Source organism: Nomascus leucogenys, chromosome 3, assembly GCF_006542625.1.
Source record: "Nomascus leucogenys isolate Asia chromosome 3, Asia_NLE_v1, whole genome shotgun sequence".
In the NCBI taxonomy this organism is placed as follows: Eukaryota; Metazoa; Chordata; class Mammalia; order Primates; family Hylobatidae; genus Nomascus; species Nomascus leucogenys.
Genome location: NC_044383.1, coordinates 130,013,675 through 130,039,104, shown reverse-complemented (window position 1 = coordinate 130,039,104; position 25,430 = coordinate 130,013,675). Strand labels below are relative to the sequence as shown.

General features: G+C 38.1%; 1 protein-coding gene across 3 annotated transcripts in view; it reads left to right on the top strand.

The window, feature by feature from the left end:
* PLAGL1 (PLAG1 like zinc finger 1) overlaps positions 1–25,430 on the top strand; it is a 51,008-nt gene that overhangs the window by 5,945 nt on the left and 19,633 nt on the right. The window contains exons 2-4 of one of the 3 annotated variants that reach the window (XM_030809790.1): positions 1,197–1,236; positions 16,420–20,629; positions 24,876–24,949. The gene's annotated coding sequence lies outside the window, so the exon portion shown is untranslated. Of the gene's footprint in view, positions 1–1,196; positions 1,237–16,419; positions 20,630–24,861; positions 24,950–25,430 lie in introns of those variants that run through there. The other 2 variants (XM_030809792.1, XM_030809791.1) reach the window with 2 other exon arrangements.

Below are 25,430 nucleotides of genomic sequence, written 5' to 3'. Positions count from 1 at the left end.
TTCATGCTTGAATAAAATACTCCTTCCATTTTACATATCATTGCTTTGGACATTTTCCTTGTTGAATTCTGGTATGTTAAAGTGAAGCTTACCAATAATTAAGTTATTTATTTGTCATAGCAATGAATGGTGACATCAAAACATCTTGACTTTATCATGGGTTTCCTAGAGGGATGGTAGAGTCTGGGTGCCCAGAGTCTGGTCCCAGGTTCCAGGATTTGCCACTTGCTAGTTGTTTGACTTTAGGCGACTTGTAAACCTCTTGGTGCCTCAATTTTCTCCTGGGCCAAACAGGGTCAATGTGCATACATCAAAGGCTTGGTAAAAGGATTAAATTTTATATATATATATATATATATATATATATATATATTTTATATATATAATATATATTTTATATATTAAATATAGATATGTATAATATATATAATTTAATATATATATGTGTATACACACACACACACATATAATAATATATAATATGTAGCTTGGCCCATGGTAAGCACTCAGAGGTTTCTTGTTAGTAATATGTTGAAAATACGGAATCTGTGAGTGCAGACAACACTTCTGGTTCCCTTACTTTTTGTGTTTTGATTTTTGAAATGAGTGATTTATGCCATGCTAACAGTGAGAAAAACTTCTCCCTGGAGAACATATTCCTTAAACTAAAACTTTAATGCAGAAAACTAAAAGTATTCATTCAAGATTTGACATATAACTAGGAAGTAGTAGTAGTAGTAGTAGACATAGAACTATGGACAAGGAGTGAAATACTTTTTGTAAATGGCTGTTATTATTTTAGTGTTAAAAATAGATGTGCAATGGGTCAGGGGCAGAAAGAGATTGTGGCAAAGGTGGTGGTGTGTGTTTGTAAAAGAGCAACATGGTGGATCCTTTTGATGGAACCGTTCAATATTTTGACTAGTGGTAGATATGTGAGCCTACACATGTGATAAAACTGTATAAAACACACTAATACAATTAAATGGGAAATCGCAATAGACTAGTAGATGGTATTAATATAAACGTATCAGTTGTGATATTTTACTGTTGTTTTGTGAAATGTTACTATTGTGGGAAACTGAGTAAAGGCTCTTTTAAAATTGCATAGGAACCTACAATGATCTCAACATTATAATTAACAAGTGCATGTGCAAATATTATATAAAACTAGTAATTTTTATTTTTGTTTGCAGATTGTTCCTGCCTGATTCATAAACGTCGTGATTGACTTTCGTAAGCTGATATTTCAATTTCTTTTATCCTCTTCCCCCAATACCTTGTCTTCTGTAATAACTTGATAATGGTTTTTTAGAGCTCCTAGAGCAAAAATTGGAGCAAAACTTTTTTGTTATTTGGTTCTTACATTATTTTGAAGTCTGTCTCACTTTTTCAGGTACTCTTAGATAATAGTTATTTTGATAGTGATTTTTGAAGTACATGTCTTGGCCTAGGGGCATTTGTTTCCTTATAGTGACTTCTTATCAGAGTTATGGTTAGTGGGAGCAAAGGGCAGAGCTGAGGTTGTATATAGATGCAGACATCCTGTTGGGCATTAGTCTTCCTCCAAAACATATTTACGTATCTTTGTTTTTAAATAGTCTATGAATTTTTATGGAGGAGAATTGAAATATACTAAACCAATTTTAAATACATCTTTGAGAAGTTATTTTCTGAGATGGTTTTGTTTTTCATCATGTTAGCAGGAGAGGAGAATACTGTTACAAAGTAACTTAAGGATTTGCATTCTCTGACAGATTCTAAGTCTGTATCTTGAATCTTGTTCTAGCAGGTTCTGTTTCACCTCTTTTGAAGCCACCGAGAAGACACACACCTCTAATACAGTCTTCCCGATAGTACCTACCTTGGCATACTCATTCCTTAGGTTGTTAACTGATATTATATGGAAAATGAGCTATGGTCATTTAAATTTGGGAAAAAAGCTGAGTTAAAATCAAATTAGACTTGTTTATTTCCAACAAGTGATTATCGACGGCCTTTGGTCTGTGGTGTTTCTCAAACATATTTCACCATACAACCCCTACCTCACCAAATATACCATCGAACTGGTGCTCCACGGAAAAGTTTGAGAAATTTTGCTTTAGAATTTAGGAAACATATAAAGGACAGAATTAATTGTACATTTTTCAGAATGATAGTGAAAGAAAAGAAGGACATTTGAGCAGAACGCAAGTTGGACCATAAAAGGACAGTTGGATTAGCTTAAAACAGCTGACTTGGAGTTAGGCCTAAATCATTCTTATAAATATAGTTATAAGACAACATAAAAATTTAAAATCTGGAAAGTAAAAATACATCATTGTTCCTTATTCCTTGAAGATTCAGGATCTGTCCTTCCCTGTAAGACTAATGTGTCCTAACTCTTGGTGATTTTCAGGCTTCGTAGAGTCTTAACAGCCTAGCTTCTCAGTTTCTTGATTTCCTCTCTTTCAATGACCTTGTCTTCCAAACTACATCAGCAGCTTCCTCCCATAGTCATACTGTGGACCTCTTCTCTAAACTCCAGATTCAAATATCCAATTGCTGGATGTCTAATAGGCATATCAAACCTAATGTGTCTGCACCTGAGCTCCTGAGTTCTTCTCTGTTCCCAGCCAAACTTCCTTCATCCTAAGTAGCCATTTACCGAGATGAGGAAGACTCTTCTTCCAGTTGCACAGCCCAGGTGCCTTTGCAGCATCCTCATCTCGTTTCTCTCACCCTCTACACATCCAGCTGTCAGGAGATACTGTCAGCCCCACCTTCCATAAATCCAGAAGGTGACCACTTCTCCCCAGCTCTTCTGCTACTGCACTGGTACACACCTTCATCATCTCTTTATAACAGTAGCCTTGTAACTGGTCTCCCTGGTTTCATACTTTCTCCCCTAGAATTCACTCTCCACACAACAGCCCGATAAATTATTTAAAACTGTAAGTCTGATCATGTTACTTTTCTGCTCCAGTGTCTCCAGTCCCTCCGGTCTCGCTTACAGAGGCTTATCAGCTCCTATGTGCTATGGGTCCCATTACTTCTGGCCTAATCTTTTACCGCTTCCCTTCACTGACTGCTTTAGCCATACCAGTTTTCTTATTTCTGCATTATTGTGCCCAGAAATAGCCACATGACTTATATCCTTACCTCCTTCAGGTCTTCGCTAAATTGTCATCCTCTCACCGGTGCCTTTTTCCCCGACCAGCCTGTTTTAAATTGACGCTGTTTTCACTGCTAAATCTCTTAGCGCTTCCTGTCTCTTCATTACTTTTATTTTTTTAATCACCATCTGATACATATTTTACTTGAGCTTTGTGATGGGATGCAGTTAAGCTACTAGAAACAATTAATTCAAAGATAAGCTTAATTCATAGGTGCGCTTCACAAGGGTAGGAATTTTTGCATGTTTTGTTCACAAAGGTGAATCCCCAGCACCTAGAACAATGCCAGGAAAAACAACCACTCAATAAATACTGGTTTAATGAAAAAGATAAATCTTAAAAACCAAGTCCACCATATATATCCCACAATATATATCCCACAAAGATAGGAAAGTGAGATTGGGGAAAGGGATGCTATAGTAGTTTGACTTTGCTTATTACACCCTTCTCTAGTTGCTGACTGATCATAGAATTGGGTAAATGGCTTGAGCTGGGACAATTTATTGTAAATATAAAGCACTAAGGCAAGTATGAAGGATTGGAACTTCGTGCTGAGAGGACTTCTGCTTCCAGCCATCTTCTAATAACAGGAACTGGAGTTATTCTGTCGCCTAAAATAGCCTAACAAACAGACACACATAAAAAGCCCATAAAACTTATGAAACAAAGGCATTCTGACATTGGACAAGTGGCACAAGACAGTGAACCCTGAGAGAAGGAAAAAACAAATGATTTGCCCCAGGCTGCAGTGCAGGAAGGCAGAACCCAAACACAGCTTATCCTAGGTTGAGATGATGGAGTTAGGAATTCTGGGAGGCTGAGGCAGCTAGAATTTGAAGGACAGAGTACCAGAGAAGAGAGAGTTAGTTACACAGAGAGTGAGCTCCAGAGATCTTCAGAGGGCTCTCCTGGAGGCTTTAGCCGAGTGCTGATTAGTGCATATGCATAAGAGAACTACCCATGGATGAGGAAAGAGCCACTGGGAAGAAAAAAGTAGCTCATATAAGGCAGTGAAGAGTGTGTCCCCCCCACCCCCCCTACCATTCAGAGTGGAAAAACCTTGTATATAAGTGGGATTAGATGGTGTACTCAGAAGACTAATGCTTCAGCGATGAGGCAAAATTAGCCCTAGACTAGTCTAATCTGATCCTGCCTAAAAAATCTTAAAAGTAAGCCATTCAAGACAGGCCATAAAACTGTTTTGTAAAGGGCCAGATGGAAAATATTTTAAGATATGTGGGCCATGTGGTCTCTGTTGTAACTACTCACTTCTGCCCTTCTAGTGTTAAAACAGCCATAAACAATTTGTAAGCAAATGTATTTACATGTATCAGAATGTATTCCAATAAAATTTTATTTATAGAAATAGGCAGTGGTCCAGATTTGGCCTGTGGGCCTAGTTTGCAGACACTTGATTTGAAGGATCAAATTGTTTCAAGTAGCTTAACTGTATCGCAGAACAAAGCTCAAGGATATTTAAGGAAATACAAAATATCCAGCACCCATTAATAAAGTATGCAATATGTAGCGTTCGATCAGAATTTACCAGATGTGCAGAGAAGCAGGAAAATTCAATAGTGAAGAGAAAACTCAATCAATAGAAATAGACCCAGAAGTGACACACATCTAATAAGTGGAGATACTAAAATAAATTAAATAGATTTAATAAGGATATTCAAATAGTTTTTGTTACTATGCTCCATATACTCAAGATGGTAGTGGAAAGCATAAGGTGGTTAAGAAAAGATGGAAGCTATAAAAAGACCTAAATTGAATTTCTAGACTTCTAGAGATTTTATAAACACCTGAGGTGAAAAATACACTGGATAGGATTAAAATCCTAAAATACACTGGATAGCAATTATACAAAATGAGATACTGAATGGAAAAAAAAAAAAAAACTAGAAAAAAGTGAATAGCACATCAGTGAGCTGTGAGACAACTTGAAATGACCAAATATGTATGTAATTGGAGTCCCCAAAGGACGGGGAGGACAGAAAATATAGATATAATGGCTGAAGACTTGCCAAATTTGATGAAAACAATAAATCCACAAATCTAAGTTAAATAAATATCAAGCAAGCACAAAAACATGAAGAAAACTACACCAAGGGACACCATAATCAAATAGTTTAAAACCAGTAGTAAAGACCGATTTTAAAGCAGAGAAAAAAAAGACTACATTCAGAGGAACAAACATGACAGAAGGCTTCCTGTCAGAAGGAATGTAATCCAGAAGACAGTGGAACAACACCTTCCAAGTAGAGAAAGCTAAAACTGTTAATCTAGAAATCTATAGTTGTGACAATATCTTTCAACAAAGGTGAAACATGCAAGCACTTTCTTTGGTAGGAAAATAACAGGTGAAATAAAGACTTTTTCAGATGTACTAAAGCTGAAAGAATTAATCCCAGTAGACCCACAGTGTAAGAAATACTAAAGGAAATCTTTTTTTTTAACTCTCACATTTACTGTCAATTGATTTAATAAAGAAGGAAAATAATGCCAGGTAGCAGTAAAGAGCACCAGAAATGGCAACCACCTAGGTAAATACATATGATGATGATGCTTATTAATATTTTTAAAAAGATGGTTTAAACAAACAATAGCAAATGGGGTGTATAACATATAAAAGCAAAAGTTACAACAATAATTGCACAAAGGTCAGGAGAGGAAAAATATAAAGTTTTTATACTCTACATGAACTGTTATAATATCCCTTGAAAGTATACCATGGTAAGTTAAAGATATAACTCTAAACTCTACAGCAACCACGAAGATATCAAAACATAGTTATAAGCCAAAGGAGATAAAACTAGAGAAAAATAATCAATTCAAAAGAAGAAATAAAAGGAACAAAGAATAATTGAGACAATTAGACAACAAATAACAAGATGGTACATTTCAGCCTAATCCTGTCAGTAAGCATGTTAAGCATAAAATGGTCTATCATAATTAAAAGGCAAAGAATGTCAGATTTAATACACATATTGGCCGGTCCGAAGGTAGTCAGTTATCTCAATTGATTGTTCACAGTCAGATTTAATACATACAAAACCCCATGAGAACTAACTATATGCTGCCTACAAAAAAATGCACTTCATATGTAAAAACACAAATAGATTATAAGCTAAAGGATGAAAAAAATATCATTTTTAGCACTGATTTTTTAAAACTGCAGTGACTGTATTCATATTAGACAAAGTAGAAATTAGAACAAAGAATATCACCAGGGATAAATAGGGTTATTTCATAATGATAAAGTGGTGAATTCATCAAGAAGAAATGATCTTAAATGTTTATGCACCTAGTAAAATAATTTCAGTATACATGGGAAGAAATAGACAAATTCACAATTGTGGTCAGATTTCAGCACCCTTCCTTCAGTAGATAAGTAGAGCAAGTAGTTGGAAAACCAATAAGGCTATAGAAGACTTGAACAGCACTATCAACCACATTAACTTAATTGGCATTTATAGAACACTACTCAACAGCAAACTGCACATTTTTTCCAAGCATGGCCAGGACATTTACCAAGATAGACCATATTCTGGGTGGGAAAATAAGTCAATTAATTTTAAAGGATTTAAATCATACAAAGAGTGTTCACTGACCATAATGGAATTTAATTAGAAAGGAATCTGGAAAAATATCTTGTAACTGAACATCACACTTCCAAATAACCCAGGGACACATCCTGAGACATTAAAAACATTTTAACAAATTTAAAAGAATAGAAACCATACAAAATACCTTCTCAGACTACAGAATTAAACTAGAAGTTAATACCGGAAAAAGTGCTGGAAATTTTCCAAATATTTGGAAATTAAACAGTATACTTCCAAATAACCCATGGATCAAAGAAAAATCTCAAGAAAAATGTTTAAATATTTTTAATTTTAATGAAAATACAGTTTATGAAAGCACGTGGGATACAGCTAAAACAGTGCTTCAAAATTTGTAGCATTAAATGATGTATTAAGAAAAAGAACCTAAAATCAATAACCTCAGTCTCCACCTTTGGAAACTAGAAAAAGAAGAACAAATTAAACCTGCAGTGAGCAGAAGAAAGTAAATACTGAAAATTAGAGCAGAAATCAACAAAGTTGAAAACAGGAAAACAATGGAGAAAATCAACAAAATAAAAAGCTGGTTCTTTGAAAAGATCAGTAAAATGATAAATCTCTAGCCAGGCAACCAAGGAAAAAAAGAGTACACCAATTACCAATATTAGGAATGAAAGAGTGTGATTCTGCTAATCCCATGGATAAAATGCAGGATTAGTAAGAGAATAGTATAAATAAGCTCTCACCCGCATATTTGATAAATTAGATAAAATAGACTAGTTCCTTGAAATACACATATAAACTAAAACACCTTCTAGACAGCAGACCCAGATGGTTGTACTGATGAATTCTACCAGCCAGCCAGTGTGATACAACCGAAATTAATCAGCACCAAAAAGAAATGAGCTAGCCGGGTGCAGTGGCTCATGCCTATAACTCCAGCACGTTTGGAGGCCGAGATAGGTGGATCACTGAAAGTTGGGAGTTCGAGACCATCCTGGCCAACATGGTGAAACCGTGTCTCTACTAAAAATACAAAAATTAGCCTGGCATGGTGGTGGGCGCCTGTAATCTCGGTTATACAGACTATACCTGTAGTCCCAGCTACTCGGGAGGCTGAGGTGGAGAATTGCTTGAGCCTGGGAGGTGGAGGTTGCAGTGAGCCGAGATCGCCCCACTGCACCCCAGTCTGGGCAATTGAGCCAGACTCCATCTCAAAAAGAAAAAAAGAAAAAAGAAATGAGCTATCAAGCCATGAAAAGGCATGGAAGAAAATTAAATGTATATTACTAAAGTAAAAGAAGCCAATCTCAAAAGGCTGCATACTATATGATTTCAACTATATGACATTTTAGAAAATGCAAAACTAGACAGCAAAAAGATCAGCAGAACTTCTCTGTATGATGTTATAATGATGGAGAACTGTCACAATTATTTTCAAACCCATAGAATGTACAACACCGAGAGTGAACTCTAAACCATGGATTCTGGGTGATAATGATGTGTCAATGGAGGTTTATCAGTTGTAACAAATGTACATTCTAGTGGGGGATGTCAATAATGGAGAAGGCTAAGTGTGTTGGGGGGAAGGGAGTATATGGGAGATTCCTGTAACAGACTCAATTTTGCTGTGAACATAAACTTCTCTAAAAAGTAGCCTATTTTTAAAAAATCAAAAAGGAAATTAGAAAATATTTTGAACTGAATGAAAATGAAACCATATTTTCAAGTGACTAAGATGCAACTTATAGCAATGCTTAGAGAGGAATTTGTAGTACTACATGCCTATGTTAGAAAAGAAGAATGGTCTCAAATTAATAACTCATCAGAGATTGTCATAATCATCTTCAAATGTCTGAACATCTTTCATTTAAAAATGTGTTTCTTTCATGTTGTGGGAGAAGATAGAATTAGGGGTGGTTACTTACAAAAAGGAACTCGGCTCTTAGGACAGAAACAATTGTCATACTTCACCAGCTCTGGGCTGAGTTTCTTTAGCAAGACATATTGCTTTAGATATTCATAAGAGTTCTTTTAAACTGTTTCTGATATAAATGGTAATAAAGAAAATATTTTAAAATATTAACAGGAAGTAAATTGCACATTTCAAGTGATGTGTTGTATAGTAGGTAATGCAATATAAGAATAAGCAGTAATTTTAAAAGTCACAGAACTGTAGAATGAGAAGGTGCCTTACGTATTAATATTATTAAGTCAAACAATAGTGGCTTCAGCTCCTGCCTCTTTAATATCAAGGCCTTGGATGAAATTTTTAAAAGGAGATGAGGACATCCATTTAAGTTTTCAAATAAACAAAAAGCAGTATAAGAACTAAATTACTGAGTGAGATATTCAGAATTCACCAAAAAAAAAAAAAAAAAAAAAATCTCAGGCTCAAGGGCGACCAGGAATATTCCAGAAGTACGTCTGTACTAGATAAAAGGTTGGATAAATGTCACCTTCCCTGGAAAGCCTTTTCTGGTTCTCTCAGTCTTAGTGGCCTCTGTCTTCCCACAGTATTCTGTACACTCTGTACTGTGGCATCTCTATGCCACCACCCAGTAATAGGGTGTCATGAAAAAATGAGACAAGGAATAAAAAATAAGGTTTGCTGTTTACCACTGGCAGTCTTCTCTTGTGCTAGATAATTAATCTGTTTTCTCTTAGTAATGTGAGGGTCAACAAAGTAAGATATGTGTTAGTTCTTTGAAAACATGAAAGCACTATCTACAGACAACAAATATCCCTGTGTGTATTTTTCTCTTCAAGTGGTAACAGTCTGTGAATTTCTTCCTGTTACCAATACATTTCTACTTGAAATGGCTAAGTGGCAAGAAATAAAGCTGAATTGTGCAGAAAAACCACACTGCTGCTTTATAGTAGCAAGGAGTTGCCTCAATTAGCCTTTTAAAACGACACTTCAATTAGCGTTTCTGTTTTGTAAAGTAGCTTCTTTCTCTTTTATAATAGTTTGATCTTGGTTCATTAGTTGCCCCCCATAAAATCCTAGATTTGAAGGCTAAACTTTTAATGCAAGGGATCATCATGCAATCTAGACACTGAATGTTACATTTTATGGCTTTTTCTTTAACAGAAATTTTTCCTTTTAACAAGCTTTACACTTTTGATTTTCAGCATTGATAATAGCCATAATTATTGATCTTTTGCTGTATGCCAACACTGTTTTAGGAGCTTTATATTAGTTATCTAATTTGATCCTCCACAAACCCTGTGAGGTTATTATTCCTCTTTTACAAATAGGGAAACTAAGGTTCCAAAAATATTGTTAATTGCTTAATTTATAAAATTATTACAAAGTGACACTAAAATTTAAATACAGATCTGACTCCAGAGTCCATACTCTTTAAGCAACTACCTCATTGAATGGAAGTGGTACAATGCATTGGCCTCAAAAACTGGGATGACTTATTTAATATAACCTTGGTGAGAGAACTTCAGTGAATGATTATATCCCCAGTACGTGGTAGCTGGTATAATGGAAACAGCATGAAACTCAAAGGTAGAATACTTGAATTTAAAGTTTTAACTGCTGATTATTAGTTCTATGACCTTGGCAAGTCAATTTACCTCTCTTGAGCCTACCATCTCCTCATTCAAAAATAGATTAATAACACCATTTCTCTCAGGTGGTTGTGGCGGAGATCCAATGGATAATGTTTCTCAGTGTTTTGTAAATGCTTTTGAAAGATACATAAATGGATTGATAAGTGTTTTTGGTCATTTGCCAAAGACTTTCTTTCAGTAGTATTTTTCCTGAGTGCTCTTAAAAAACAATTTGATTTATAGAAATGTAGCAAGTTTCCAGAGAACCTCTACTGAGTTACAGGGTGATCATTATATAAGGAAGTTCTACTCATAAGCCTAGGTTTCTTTGATGAGATACATAGTTTTTGAGGAATGGTTATTTCATAGTACTGTGTCAGGGAATTCTTCACAGATATTTCTGTCATGATTTTGGAAGAGTGGGAAGACAGAGGGGTTAAATGCATCCCCTAGGCCCAAAGCAAGTCAATGCCAGAGTTAGCTTTAAGGTTCCTAATTAATTGTCACACCATTTTTGTCACAAGCTGCCTTTCCTGTGCAGTTGAGAGTTCTGTATATGTAAAGTCCATTTCTGTCCTAATTTGAATATAAGGGAATGTCTTTTCTCCTTGAGGGCTGTTCAGCTCTCTATACAAAATAGCATCTTTGACAGTCCAAGGTGAGTAATTGGTGAATAGATGGCCCTGGAGGTCACTGGTGATCTCCCCCACCACCCTACCACCGAGGTCAGTACTGACGCCTGTGGGCATGTGGGAAGGTTGTGTTCCACCTCACCGAGTGGGTTCATACCTTTCGTTCCAATATTGTTTATTTTCTTTTTGGTTTCACAATTTTGAAACTTAACCCATCAATTCCCATGTGTACTCAGGATTAGTGACAAATGGAATGGAGCACAATGAAATGAAGGCATTTTGTTATAGGGTTCCATGAAGGTGTGAAATAAGCAATTCAGAATTCAATGGTGAATTTGGAAACCTCTTGGTTATATTTGTTCCGTGTAGGTAACCAGTCAATAATTCATTTTCTTTCATAGTCCCTCTTGCTCTCTCCTCTCTCCTTGACTGACCATCCTAACCCCAACAAACACACAACTCATTTATACACAGGAGCTTGGATTACCCAGTTTGGGTGATTACCTGGATCCAAAAAAAAACCCGTTATATCTCTGTTCACACTTTTGCTGTACAAACAGAATTTATGCAAACTAACTCCATCTTTAAGTTGCTTTCTCTGGAGATCACCCCTTAGGGTAACCCTAGAAACTGCAGCTCTGGAGATCATCCCTTACTAAGGTAACCCTAGAAACTGCAGCTCTGAATTCATCACGTTGTAATAGCTTACTGGGTGTATCCGACTGGCTTTAGCACAGCAGTGAACTAATAGAGGCTGCATGTATAGCCATCTTCCTCTGGCTATTAGAACGAACTATTCAATTGAGAATAAAGTTTCCATATAGTTTGGGTACGGTGACATGAAAGAAGTTGCAGATTGTTCAGTGAGACCGTCGCTTGTAGGGTTGCAGGATGGAGGAAGAAAGGGAGAGTGAGAGGGAGAAGTTTATTTATGGAATGTCAGGGGGCCATTGAAGCTCAGCAGGCCCTAGAAGCAGAGGACTTCCCCCCGTGCTTGTTTTCTCCCTCTGACCTTGGATGAACTAGCGAGCAGTATATTATGCTGGGTGATTGTGCTGGTTTGTCATGGTTAGCATTCTGAACTGTCACTGGAATGTAGGAAACGGATGAATTTGAATTGAACCATGAGGTGGTCTGCTGAGCCCTCTCCTTGTCTCAAGGAAACCTGTCGCTGTTTGTCTGGGCTGGGCCTAATGAAAGCAATGGAGGGAAAGAGAGGTGGGCCTTTGATCTCTTTGTTGCAGCTGCTCCCTGGGAACTCGCTGAAATCAATGCCCTGTTTTCCTGAAGGAATGAATGGCTCTGCCTAACTAGCTTTGTGAAGCCGTGGGGAATTCACTGCCTCTGTTTATTGACAGCTGAAAAGGAGCACATGGGGTGGAATGGACCTTCTTGTGAAAACCAGGCACAGGGAAAATTAGACCTCAATTTAACACAGAGGAATTGGGAAATTCACCCCAAAGGAGACGGGAGTTTCTCATGCTTACATTAGAATTACTCAAGTTTGGGGCTAGTGTGTAATGAACAATGGAGGTTTTGTCACAACTATGTTATAAGTAGGAATATGGTCTGCATAATAAATGATGTTAAGTAGAAGTTGATTCTCCACCCGCCCTCTTTTTTTAAACACAGAAGTAGAGAAAAACAAATATTAACCATGATATAATCAGGTGATTCTTTTATTTTTGCCTTGAGAGGAAAGAAAACAGTGATACAGTAAGCATTATTGATATTATATGGAAACTCTCTAAAATCCATCTGTCATTCATTATATTTTAAAACATTTTTGAACTTGGAAGCTACGTTCCACTCAAGCCAGTGATTCATGCCATCTGGATTGTGTGCATTGTATGGGAATATTACAATGATATATTTATTTTAAAATATTTATATTCTTGGGATATTGTAACTGGAAGTGTGTGTCAAACAGAAACTGGCTAGCAGACTAAGATTAGCGCCTGGCATTATAATAGTTGATAAATCTTAAAATTACCACCTTTTTAGAACACACTAAAAAAGTCTTGAGTTTATCACAAGGAAACATCTCTGAGATACCTTCTTTCACATCTCCCCTCACTTGCTTTATTTCCCAGGAAAAATTTATGGCTTCTTCCTTTGGCCCCCAGCCCTTTGTGTACACCTCTATTATAGCACTTAACGCACGGCCCTGTAGCTCTTTATTTAGGTGTATTCTTTTAGCTGGAAGTAAACCAGCTGTGTTGTATTCATTTTTATATCTCAAGCCTAGCAGAGCTCTTGGCTCAGTAAATGCGAGCTGAATGAATGGGGATTGATGGCTCTGTCTACATTCCTTTGAAAGTAATTACTTATCACAGTTTCAACTGCAAATACTAAATTTTGGGAGAACCTGATTGGTCTGTTGTTACCTGATTGTTGCTATTGCTTTTTAAAATTCTTCCTCTCTGGAGAACTATTATGCCCTTTTTTGCTTTAGCAAGTTTGTGAGGCAGTCCACAGCCTCTAGAAGGAAGCATCACCAGTGTGTGGCATTTTTCTTTTCAGATCCAAGCTCTCTTCCCTGTTATTCTTTCCTAAAAATAAACCACAACGTAATGTTTAGATATTTCCATTAAGAAGATGAAAAAGCTTTTCATTTAGAATTTTGTAGACTTTCACTTGACCGAATTTAGTGATTGAGATGGATAAGGCTGCCATTTTACATGATTTAATTCTATGATGTAATGTTAAATAATAGCAAAACTGAAAACCTCCCTTGACAATTTCTTTGACCAGATTTACTACCATTGCATGTTTTGAATTCCTTATCAGAGAAAGCAAACAAACAGCTTTGCTTCTTAGTGAAAAGTCTACGGGAAATTTTGATTCTAAAGCACTGACTAGTCTGATTTCACAGAACCCTAGGACAAACCCAATTTCTTAGCTATTCTCAACTTATAACCTATTTCTTTTTAAAGCCAGAGCTTGAAGTGGGAAATTGTGGTCAACATTTATTGGGAAAATAACATCTTAAAATCATAATGGAAATTTTTAGAAAGTGTTGTAGGAGGGAGTAAGTAAGCAGACAAGTGCAGGATCGGGCTAATACTTTACTCTCCATGTTATTTTTGTTTTATGTTCACTACCAAGATTATTTTTAAGGAAACTTATTTGCACTTCTGTTTTGATTAATGGTAGAGGTAAAATTTAAAATAGAGGTTTACACATTTGTGAATTGCGGGAGGAATCTCGTAGAGGAAAGGGCATTTTATGGGTTGTATAAATAAGGTCGAGCCAGCGGGTTGTGGTTCTGAGATTTTAGATTTCTCATGAAACAGAAAAATTACCATGACTTTGATCATTGGTAGACTCTCACCCTCGTAAGTATTAACTTGAAGATAAAAAAAAAAAAGCATTAAGCATAGCACTTAGGTTTCATAACTTGGCTGCTCAACCCTCCCAGTTTCTGGAAGTAATTTTGTGTGACATAATACCAAAGTAGGGAGAGGCAGAGAGTGGAGGGAAATGTAGGAAATCAAACTGCACTTTTCCATTTGATGTTTCAGCTTTCAGCAGTGAGGCATATCTTTGTCTACATTAATAAAAAAGAACTGCAGACAGGCCAGGGAAGTAACTGCAGTTAAAAATTGTGTTCTTGCTATGCTTATAGAATCAGGTAACTTCAACTATGTGATTCTTCAGAAAAGAGCCTTTTTCTTCAGACTGAAGACTGCTGTAATATCCAAGAAGAATAATTTCAAGTAACTTAAGAGTCAAACCCTCAAAATAGGTTTGGGGATGGACATATGTTATGTCTCTGTGTTTAGATGTGTGTTAATCTGCGTAAGCTAACTTCCTAGTAGAAAAATACCAGATATTTCCCTCTTAGACAGTTTCCCGTCCACCCAGACTGATCAAATAAAGCAGCCCTAATAAACGTTTATCTAGACGTTGAAAACAAGACATCCTCCTTACCCACTAGATTTAGTTGCAAGAAAGCTATTCTGAAATACAGAACTATTTAAAATTAAATAATGTGTCAGTTGTATAAGATCAGATATGACTATTATAAAGATCATCTGTAATAATTAGATACCTAATCATTTGTAATTAATCATTTGTATATTAATGAGGTTGTTAAAATACTTAGTATATTTTCAGTAGTTTAAATGTTTACTTTGCAACATATCGTCTTCTTTAGTGAGACATTTTTCTGCAAGGAAAAACCTCAATTCAGGAGGAAAAACCCAAACTCAGCTTATACCTAAAAGTTTATGCCTTTTGCATTAGTAAGATTCAAATTAATATGGTTTTGTTATTTTAAAAATACATACAACGGCAGCCTTTTTGGTCAAGGCACAAATGTGGGCTACTCAGAGAAGGAGGTTACTTAGGGTTGGTGCTCAAGTATTCATCCAATTGGATTGCACTGCTAATCAGTAATGAATTTATATCTGTGGAGGTGAGGGTTGATGGGTTTAGGTTATTGATCTATTTCCTGTCTTCATTATTTTCACTGAAAGCTATATTTCCATCTCTTTTCAGTCTGTAAACATTTCGCTGCTGCCCTCTCATCATTTGCTGTCCAGTTTCTGTCCTTTTCCTTATCTCAAGGTGAATGATTGGGTCTGCACAGCAAATTCTTTTCTCCAGGCCTCTGCTGATAATAGTGGTCTTGACTTTTTAAAAAAATTGAAGTTAAGCCAAAGTGGGGTGTTTTTTCCCCCATATTTTGCCTTTTAGTGGCCTTTTCTTCCCTCCCCCTCTTCACCCTCATCCCTGCTGAGGTTCTTGTTTCCCTTACCCAAAGGAATAGTGTTCTTCTTAGTTGACACTCTTAAAAAGATTAGTTGACACTCTTAAAAAGGTTCTGATTATCTTTAAAAATTTTTTTTTGGTAGCGATTGAGTCCTGTTATGTTGCCCAGGCTCGTCTCGAACTCCTGCCCTCAAGCATTCCTCTTGCCTTCGCCTCTCAAAATGCCGGGATTACAAGCATGAGCCACTGTGCCCAGCCATGATTATCTTGTAATTTCTGCTTGAGGCTGTGAGGTATTTTTACTTGGGGTCTCTGAAAAATAAATACAAATACATGAATACTCCCTGCTTACCAGACAGTGTCAAGCATTTATCTCAAATTAGCTTATTTAATTCTCAAAAGGGTCTTGTGATGTGGATGTAATCATTATCTCCATTTTACAGGAGAGGAGGCTGAGGTAGAGAGAGAAAACCAGTTGCATGAGGTCTCTAAGTGGCTCCAGGTGGCACCAAGATTGGAATCTAAGCTTTCTGGCACCATACTGTGGTCTTAACCACATCACTTTATAGCCTCTCTAAAACTAAAGATCCCTTAAGGACTTAAATGCGTGCCTCTGGAATGCTGGGATATGGCATTATAGCATAGCATGTTGATGGAGAGAGATTTTTGACCCCTGGTATCCTTGAACTCATATTCTGATTAGGTAAATGTCAGCATTCATAGTACCAATGTGTTTTTTCTTGATGCTTTTTTTTTTTTAAACTTTTGATATTATTTTTTCTTTAGGATTGCTGTCACGTCTAATGTGGCTGCTGCCTCGTGTCACATCTGAAACTCATCTGTACCTCACTTAGAAAGGTAAATACGTCTATGCAGAACCCTCCAATTCCTGTCCCCCAGTGCTCCTGCCATCAGTCATGGCTCTGTATTCTCATTCTCTCCTCGCATTACAGCACAAACCAGAGCCTTCGCCTCCTCCACAGAAGAGGGGCTTATGTCCCAGAAAAGACTTTGTGAGAGAATTTACATTTGAGGAACTTCAGGCCTTGAGGGGGAAAATAAGGTTGGGGGATTAAGATGTGGACTTAATGAAAGCCTGTTTTTCACTCTAAAAATTCAAGAGGACACGCTAAGAACGATCATTGCTATTTATTTGTCTTAAATTAGAAATCATGGGCATTGTATAGTTGATTTTTACTTATCGTGACTTGCTCACTAGAAACTTCGTGATCTCTTTCTGTTATATTTTAAAAAGATGTTTTTAAATGGTTTTATCTTCAAGAAATATTAGGAAAAAAACTGAGGTAGGGTCCACCATTTAGAATCAGATATCCAGAATGTAACATATGTTACAATTCAGTTTCTAAACCACTTTCCTAAAATCATAATGTGAGATGATTCTCAGCTTGCCAAATTTTCCAGACTTGTGAAATAGGTTATGTCACTCAATCCAGTGTTTATTTGAGGGAATTCATGGTTGGCAGGGTCCCCATTATACATCAGAAGTTTTTATTTCTTATTTTCTACCACTCATGTAAAGATTAGGATTTGTTTTAACTGCCTATTTCCAGATAATGATTCCAAATCCGAGCCTTAAATTTCATATCTAACATGTTTGTTGTTTTTCCCTGTCACATACATTAATTCTAGGTTCAAGGCCATGTCACCCTAAAGCAGCCCTCACTTGTTTTGCAGCTGCAATGCTGTTGCTTAACCATAACTCTTGGCCTCTCTCCAGACTGTTTTTTTTTTTTTTTTTTTTTTGCAAAATGTCCTTGATGGTCATAATGGTGTATTTTTTAAAAATTCCAGTTGTCTTTGTAAGTTTTCTTATATCCCATCTTACATTCAATTCCCCCCGCAAACCTCCCAGTAGATAAACCACTTCCCGCTCTATTCTTTATCTTGAGACTGACTTCTAGGAAGGCTGTCCACAGCTGCCTCAGGCAGAAGGCTAACTAGGAGAATATTAGGTCGTGTGTTTGGATTCCTGTTCTCCAAACAATTCTAATTAAAACTAGTCCACTACCCCCACCAACACGTTCAGAAGGAAAAAAATGTTGCAGAATCCCCAAATGCCCGCATCACTTCATTATACCATTTGGGTAACTTTATGGCACCTGTAGGACTAGTTCATGCCAGGCCCATTTGTAACTGTTTTCTCTAGTTAAACATGATACTGCCATTAAAAGCACAGTAAATAGGATTACACTGCCTAAGAATCTAGGAATTTCTCAAATATGTGAGAAAATGTGAAAGCACAGGGATAATAGAAATGTATTTTATAAACACATGCTAGGAGATGGAATTGTGTCATGATGATACACATTAAAGAAACATGATTGAAGCGAATCCATTATTTATACCCTGACTTTCTATTGTATGTATATATATATATATATATATATATTACTCCAAAAAAAGTTATTCTTGTTTTCTAATTGTGAGCTTACCCATTGTGTAAAATCGGCCCTAACACTTCTTATTCACAGGCCACATCTCCTTCGTACATGTACTTTGCCTCTATATGTACATGTGTTATGTGTAATCGTAGATCAGCTCTGCAAGATATATAGATATCCCTATTTTATGGTGATGGAGACTGAGGCTTAGAGAAGTTATGCAACTTACCTAAAGTTACACACCTTCCAAGTAGCAGAGCCAGCATTCAAACTTAGACCCATCTGACTCCAAAGCCAGTGCCCTGTACACTAGACCACACTGTCTTTCTTAGGTTGGATCTAAAAAAAGTACTACCAGCTGGTTGGTTTTTAACTAACTGTAGGAACACAACCTAGTATTAAGTAGAGTATGCATGCTGCATAGTGGACTGAGGCAGAGTAAAACCCATTAGTGCACCACTTTAAGGCAAGAAAATGTATTATCTAAGGAATATCATTAAAATTTCCTTAATTTCCTCCATGAACAAACAAACAAAAAGTTAAAATGAAAGCAGTGGGGAATGAAGGGAGTTGGGGATCATAACATAGGAGTGTTAAATATTAAAGTTAGAAAAGAAAATACATTTCTCTATCAATGTTTAAAATGCTAGAAATTATGCATGCTTATACTATAACAAAGAATACTTTATTTGGGGAATAACTTAATTGATCCATGATGTGGCGTTTACCAAGGTAATTTTTCCCTTTTTGTTCCAGCAGTAGGAATTAGAGGTGGTTCATAAAATACACAATCACCATGTAAATTGAAACCACATTAAGATCATAGTCATCTTATGTTGTTTCCCTAAAATGGTTCTCATTTGCCCCACATATTCAAATCAGAGTGCACGAAGATGTTGTTCTGAGTCAGGGAAGGTTTAGAATGCTCTGTGAACAGTTTTATACTGAACTTCAGAGTTCAGTTACTGCACTTATTTTTTGGTGTGTGTGTGCACAGTTGGGTTTTTTGTTTGTTTTGCTATTTGAATTACTGTTTGGCCATTTTAATGTATATAACTGATAAATCCAGGCGGATAATCTGTATGTCTGCTCTCTCAGTTTCTTTCCATAACACAAGCCTGAACATATTGCTCTCCTGATTAAAAACTTTCAGTGGTTCTGATTAGACAAGACTTTTCGTTGCAGTCGACAGAAACCTAATGGGACCATTGAAGAATTCCAAACAGGCAAGTGACAGGAACATATTTGCATGTTAGAAGAATCAGCCTGGCAGCAGCATTGTGATTAGAATGAAGGGGAACCGTCCAAAAACAGACTAGGGAACCAATATGGATCTGCCTCTAGCATGCGGAAATATCTCTCTACACTGACCTGACTCACTAAGCTTGTGGTTTGTTTAAAGGAAGCCACATGAAAATTGAGTTTGGGCCAATAGAGTGAACTGGTTCTCCATTCTCTAGCATCCCTCCCCATGCAACCCCGCTATCCCTGCCAAGTTTCTGGGCACCACAGATTGGAAAGTAGCCTCCTGTAGGTAGTTGCCCATGTTAAGTGGTGGGGTCTCTTTCTGTCTTCCCTTCTTGGTCTCACCTGTCTGGTGTGACAAAGGAAGCATGTGCCAACCAAGGCTAGACCCTTGTGAGACCAGAGCAGCCCCACTTTCGGTAAAGCAAGCAACCTCTGCTTACTTGCCCCACACACCCTAGCTTCCATGTTCCTTGCCTTGTGAGTTATCTTCTTGGGTACAATTTAACACAGCATTCCCACCTCCTTATAACTAAAATAGATAGAGGGGGCTTTGTGCCTCAACCCCTAGGAGACCATCTTGGCAATCTCTGCCTCTGCGACAGGGCACTTGCTCCCCGGGCAACTCTTTTCCCAGGTCATCTTCCCCCTGGACATGCCCATCAGATTTAGTAGTGTGCACACTTGGCAGAAAAATGGGGTCCCTTTGTTGCTGATTCTTAGGAATGTGAGGTTCTCCCAGCCAGAGCTCTCAGCACTAAAAGTTCTAGTCTCTGCGTAATGGCCGGCACATCTTTGGCGTATCTAAAATCCTCTTCAGTTTCCAGCAGGGCCTTTATAAGCTTCTTCTGAAGGTCTCAGACATTCAGCCACGGAACTCAAGTGGAATTAGTTTGGATAACATGACTGATTTCAAAGCCCGGACCCCTTAGACGTGCCCATTTGGTGCCGCAAGTACCGACCATTAACTACAACATCTTACAGTCAACAAATTTGACACATTAAAGATTTATATCCTTCCTTCTGGGTTAGAAATCTTCTCTCCCCTAAAGCATCTCAGTTTCCAGCATGCAATCATTTCCATCTTATGGAAATCAGCCGTCCCGCTCCGTGCCAGCATGCTACCCTGGGAGGCACATCCAGGCTTGGGAAACGGGGGTGTCCTGGATCTCATGACTCCAGCAGCACCAGCTGCTCTCTTTCCTCTTCCAAGTAGACTTCCGTTCCCCCCCTACTTGGGTGTTTTTGTTTGTTTTAGCAATTCAGAGCTCAAGATAAAGACCTTAAAGATAACTTTGTGTGTCTCTCCCTTTCTAGGTATTTGCATAGGAATCAGAGGAGTTAATCTTGTGAGTATACTCTAACATCTGCCCTTGTTTCCTTCCTTCCTTCTCTATCTGCCTCAGGGGTTTAAAGCATAAGCCTGCTGCCATCCCCACCACCCCGCCCCTTCACCCTAGGTCACCAGAGCCTATGCAGAGTCCGTGGTCCTCTCTCTAACGAAGTGGTGGCCTTTTTTGAAAACTAGATTGGCTCCAGTTCCAGCAGTTGTAGCTAGTCTATAGCATAGATATGCACTATTCTAAGATTCTGCACTTTATTGAGGCACCCCACAAGTCCGCATTTCACCTCAGTGTCAACTATGCAAGAAGCATTACTGTTTTCATTCCCCATAATGAAGATGGACTCCAGTCCCCATTCTGCCAACCTAGAGGAAAAATTCATGTCAGTAAGATTTAGGTGCTTCCCCTTCCCCCATGGAGTGTGTCCTAGGACCTGGAGATTTTCATGGCCTCTGGAAGATGAGGAACCCACCTCTGACCTTCAGTTTATCAAAGTAGTGATTTATTAAATCCTTGTAGCTGTCTGCCCCAGGGCTGCCAGTGAGGGCTGGAAACCTCCTGCCTCAGGTCTGGCCTCCCGAGGCACACTCTTCACGTAGCTGTCTTCTCAAGGATTCTACCCATTGCCTTAAGGAAAAGAGGGGTGCCAGGGCCTCTCTTGCTGGGGAGTGACATATCTCCTTATCAGGCCCTGGGATGGGGGGTTGGCCATGGGGGGATGGAAGGGAGAGTGTCATTTTGGCAGCTTCTCCTCTGCTTCTCCTTCTCCCCTCCCAGAAGTCCAGCAGAATTTCTTCTCTGGGTTTAGACATTGTTAACAAAGACAGACTTCTTCAGAATGCTTCTGTCTTCAGCTGGATGAAAATACAAGGGGTTACAAAGCCTGCCACCTGTTTTAAATGAGCTAGAAAGGAGAATCATTGGGAATTCAAACAAAGTAAAATTCCAGAGTTGTCGTGCTATGCTGATTTGGAGGCCCTAATAAAGGCAAAACATCACCCAAACAGCAGGTAGCTATGGGAATTAAGAGAAGGAAACAGATTTGAGAGACAATAAAGTTGTAAAGTTTAATCTCTGAGAACAATCTAGACTGCAGAGCTTCTAAGTTTGGAGAGGCTGGGAAGTGACATGGGAAGAGGTTGACTTTTGACATGCACCCTGGATTCACGGCCCAGCTTAACTGCTTGCTGGCTGTTGGGTCATGGGCAAATCAGCATAACTTCTAAGCCTTAGTTTCCCCATTAATCAAATAGGGTTAATGCTACCTACTCATGCGGTTGTTGAGGGTATTAAGTAAAGTTCTTAAAACAGTAGGCATCACCTGGTGAGGATCCGGGAGCTCTGATGGTTATTGCATAGCGGTGCCATTAGCTAGAACAGGCAGTGCTGGAAGAGGAGCAAGTCTGTGGGTTAACGTTTGAAGCCCCACCATGTGACCTTGAAGGGGCATTGCAAGGTATGCCGAGAGTTGCGGGAGGAAGGTAGATGTATTAGTCTGGAATTTGAAAGAAAGTTCAGGATTGAAGATAGAGATTTGGGAGGCTTCTGACTTCAAGGAGTAATTGTAACCTTGGGTTGTGCATGGGGTCCCCCAGGGAGATCATGTATCATGTGAGAAGGTAGAAGACCAGCTGCCAGGCCCACAAATCTATTCCAACTTCCAGCAACCCCTTAATACCATGCCCCCCAGTGTCACCTTTAAAATGACATCATTGCCTGGAGGCGAATCTGAATATCCCACTCAGGCTTCATTTCAAAGATAGAATCTCATTGTTCACCATGATCCATCTTGCTGAAATAAGATTTAGTTGTCTGTAATCTACCAAATCAGGTGGGCTCCTTTCCATCTGGAAAATAAAATAAAACATATTCGAGAGGCTTTTCAAAAACAAACCTTGTACTTCTTCAGCCTAGAGGATTCTTTCACTGAAAACCAGGGCAGACTTCCCAGTGTTTGAGGGCTGCCCAATTCTTTCCCACTCAAACCATTAGAAATAAAAAAGTCAGTTTGGAGAATTTGCTTAAGTAAAACCAGGAGTCGCTAGAAGTGAATGAGCTGAAACTGGAAGGAAATCCCTTTGTTCAATGTGGGTTTCAGTGAATGCCCAGCAGGCGGCTAAACCAGTTCATTAAGAGAGAAAAAGACGGGTTCTTAAATGCTGTTCTCAGAAGCAAATGCCTAGAAAAACATATTGTGGCAGCAAAAACACATCCTGGAACTCATACACTCTATGAAACTTTGGTTTTTGTCATCAACGAATAAACAAACTTTCCAAAAAATATTTCTCCCTTCATTTAAAACAATTAACTAATCTGTTTACCATCTGCCAGTCTTCACTCCTAGAAAAATGTGATTCTTCTTGTTACTCTGGAACTCGGAAACATTTATCTTTAGGATTGTTTAATTTTATAGGGTCATTTTTAACCACATACTTAAAAAAGAATAATTGACGTATGAAAACCCTTTTTTCCCTCTGCTTTAGAAATCTCAATTCTGACCTGAAAAGCAATCTGCAAGTAGCATCCTGTCAAACTGAGATGTGTTATTTTTCCTGTCTCTTCTCTGCTTTATTAAATCGTCATATACTGCACATGATTTTCCCCCAAGGCTGGGCCTGCCTTGGGCTCTCTGTTGCATTGTTAACTATTTAAGCATTAGACTGGCGCAGAGATGGCAGTTGGGAAAAGCTGAGGGATTTGATCTCCTCCCTGCCAGAGTTCTCCTCTTTCACGAGTGCTGCTTACATTGAACAGCTTAAGAATAAGCTCCTGTGTGAGCCCTCGGAGGCCAAGGAGTATTGTTGAATTCAGAAAGGAATCGCTTTCTTTTTGTGATAATTTGAATATTTTGACAATGAAGCTAAGCTACTTCACTGCCTGGTTTGCGTACCTCACGTTATGTGCACCCTTTCCTGGGAAGCAGAAGAACCCCTGCCTCTTTGAATACATAAATTGGTATTGTCCATTTGTGAGATGGGTAGGTGCAAAGGAAGAATCATCCGGAAGAATTTTACTCTTTTGCTTTAATGTCTTTTTAAAGCTCTTTCAAAAAAAATTTTTATAGAAGCCTTTGGAGACCACCCAATTAAACCACCACAATAAATGTTGAGCATTTTAAGGAAAAAGATGGACCGTGAAGATGATTTGTAAAGTGTTTATACAAGCAAAACAAGGAATATGTTGGAAACAATTTCCCTAAATGACTCAGACAAATAACCTGCTCACCTCCAGTATTTTCCTGTATTGTGATGCATTATTGTTAAAAACAGTTGTCCAAAAATGGCCTTGATTTTTCCATTTTTAACTTAAAAGGATGTTCTCATAGAAAATAAATGGACATAGCCTTTTTGATCAAATTCACAGAAGAAAATAGGCAAGTGAATACATCACTTAGGCGAGATATTAATTGGCTTTGTTTCATAACAGATTTGCCTTTGTACTAGTTAAGAAAATCCTGAAAAGCTTTCCCTGTAAGAGGATCAATTGGTTGGAATAGCCTTGGTAGGAAGAAGCCAAGTTTGATAATTACTTGGTGAACGGAAATGCTGGTTTCCAAATGCTCATCAGGGTTCAGTGGCACAAAGCTGGCTGTAGACTTGGCTTCTGTAGATTTGGTAAAAACATAAATTCTTGGGGTCCCAGTGATGCTGTTTTAGTCTGCACTGATTTGCCCTGTGGCCACCCAGGAATCTGTATTTTTAAAAGTTTTCCATGCTGATTCTAATGCATAGCCAGGTTTAGTAACCATTTAATTCAATATTCAACTTGGAGACTTCAACCTTCTTGCACTGCAAATTTGATAAATCTTTGTTTATATGAAGCTCCTTTGTTGAGTGCCAACTGGTTATTTGCTGACTTTCTTTCAATTCAGAATTTGTTTTAGGTTCTGTTATTGCATAGATTTGCCTACTTGTTTTATGGTATTTTAATACTGTTGGTTTTAAAAAAAATACCATTTCCTCTGAGTGCTGTTTTGAATATGTTATGTAAGCAATTTCATGTGTTCTTTTTTTTCCACTTGCATAAAGCAGGGGAAAAGTTGAGAGTTTTTCTTAATCCAGTTGCAAGTAGGACAAAGGATATGAGTGCTTAAAGATCATCTATTAAAATGCATGAAAAAAAACACTGGAAAATCTCCTGTGCACATCACCAGTCGTGTGTGTGCTCTAGAAGTGAAGTTCAGGGGGTAACATAATGGAGGAATGTTTCCCTAGCTTCATTCCCTGACGATGTACAAGGTCTCTTCTCACAGGTTTGAATCTTCAGACAAACTTCTGGGAGGACTCGGTCCCTGCCTCGCAGCAGATGTTTCCTGTCACTCAGTAGGTGCGCATGTTTTAAGATTATTTCTAGTGGGCATGTTTATTAACGATTACTTGGAAACACATCATAGGCAAGAACATGCTGGAGGTTCAGGGTACTTCAAAAAGGTTCTAGTGGAAAATAAACACATTTCCTCCACAAACTGCAAAATATCCAAGAACAGGGTTCTTTTAGCCCTTTCATTTTTTAAAGCTCAGTGCACATGTATTTCAGGGAATTTGATGATGCAGTTAGCAACTTTTCATGACCTCTGCTGTCCCACATCCACAGCCTAGTAATACACGTAGATCTATGGAATTTTCTGCTGACAACCCTGTCAGTTCAAAAGAAGAAAGCTGCCCCTGCCAACACTCCTAACTTGTGTACATAAGATGTGTAAGAAGTTGTCCTGTCTTTGTGGCAGATGTCGACTGAAAGATAAGCCTGGGAAAGATGCTGGTCACATCCCAGCCACATGAGGCAATCCAGCGATACTTCCTGAGGC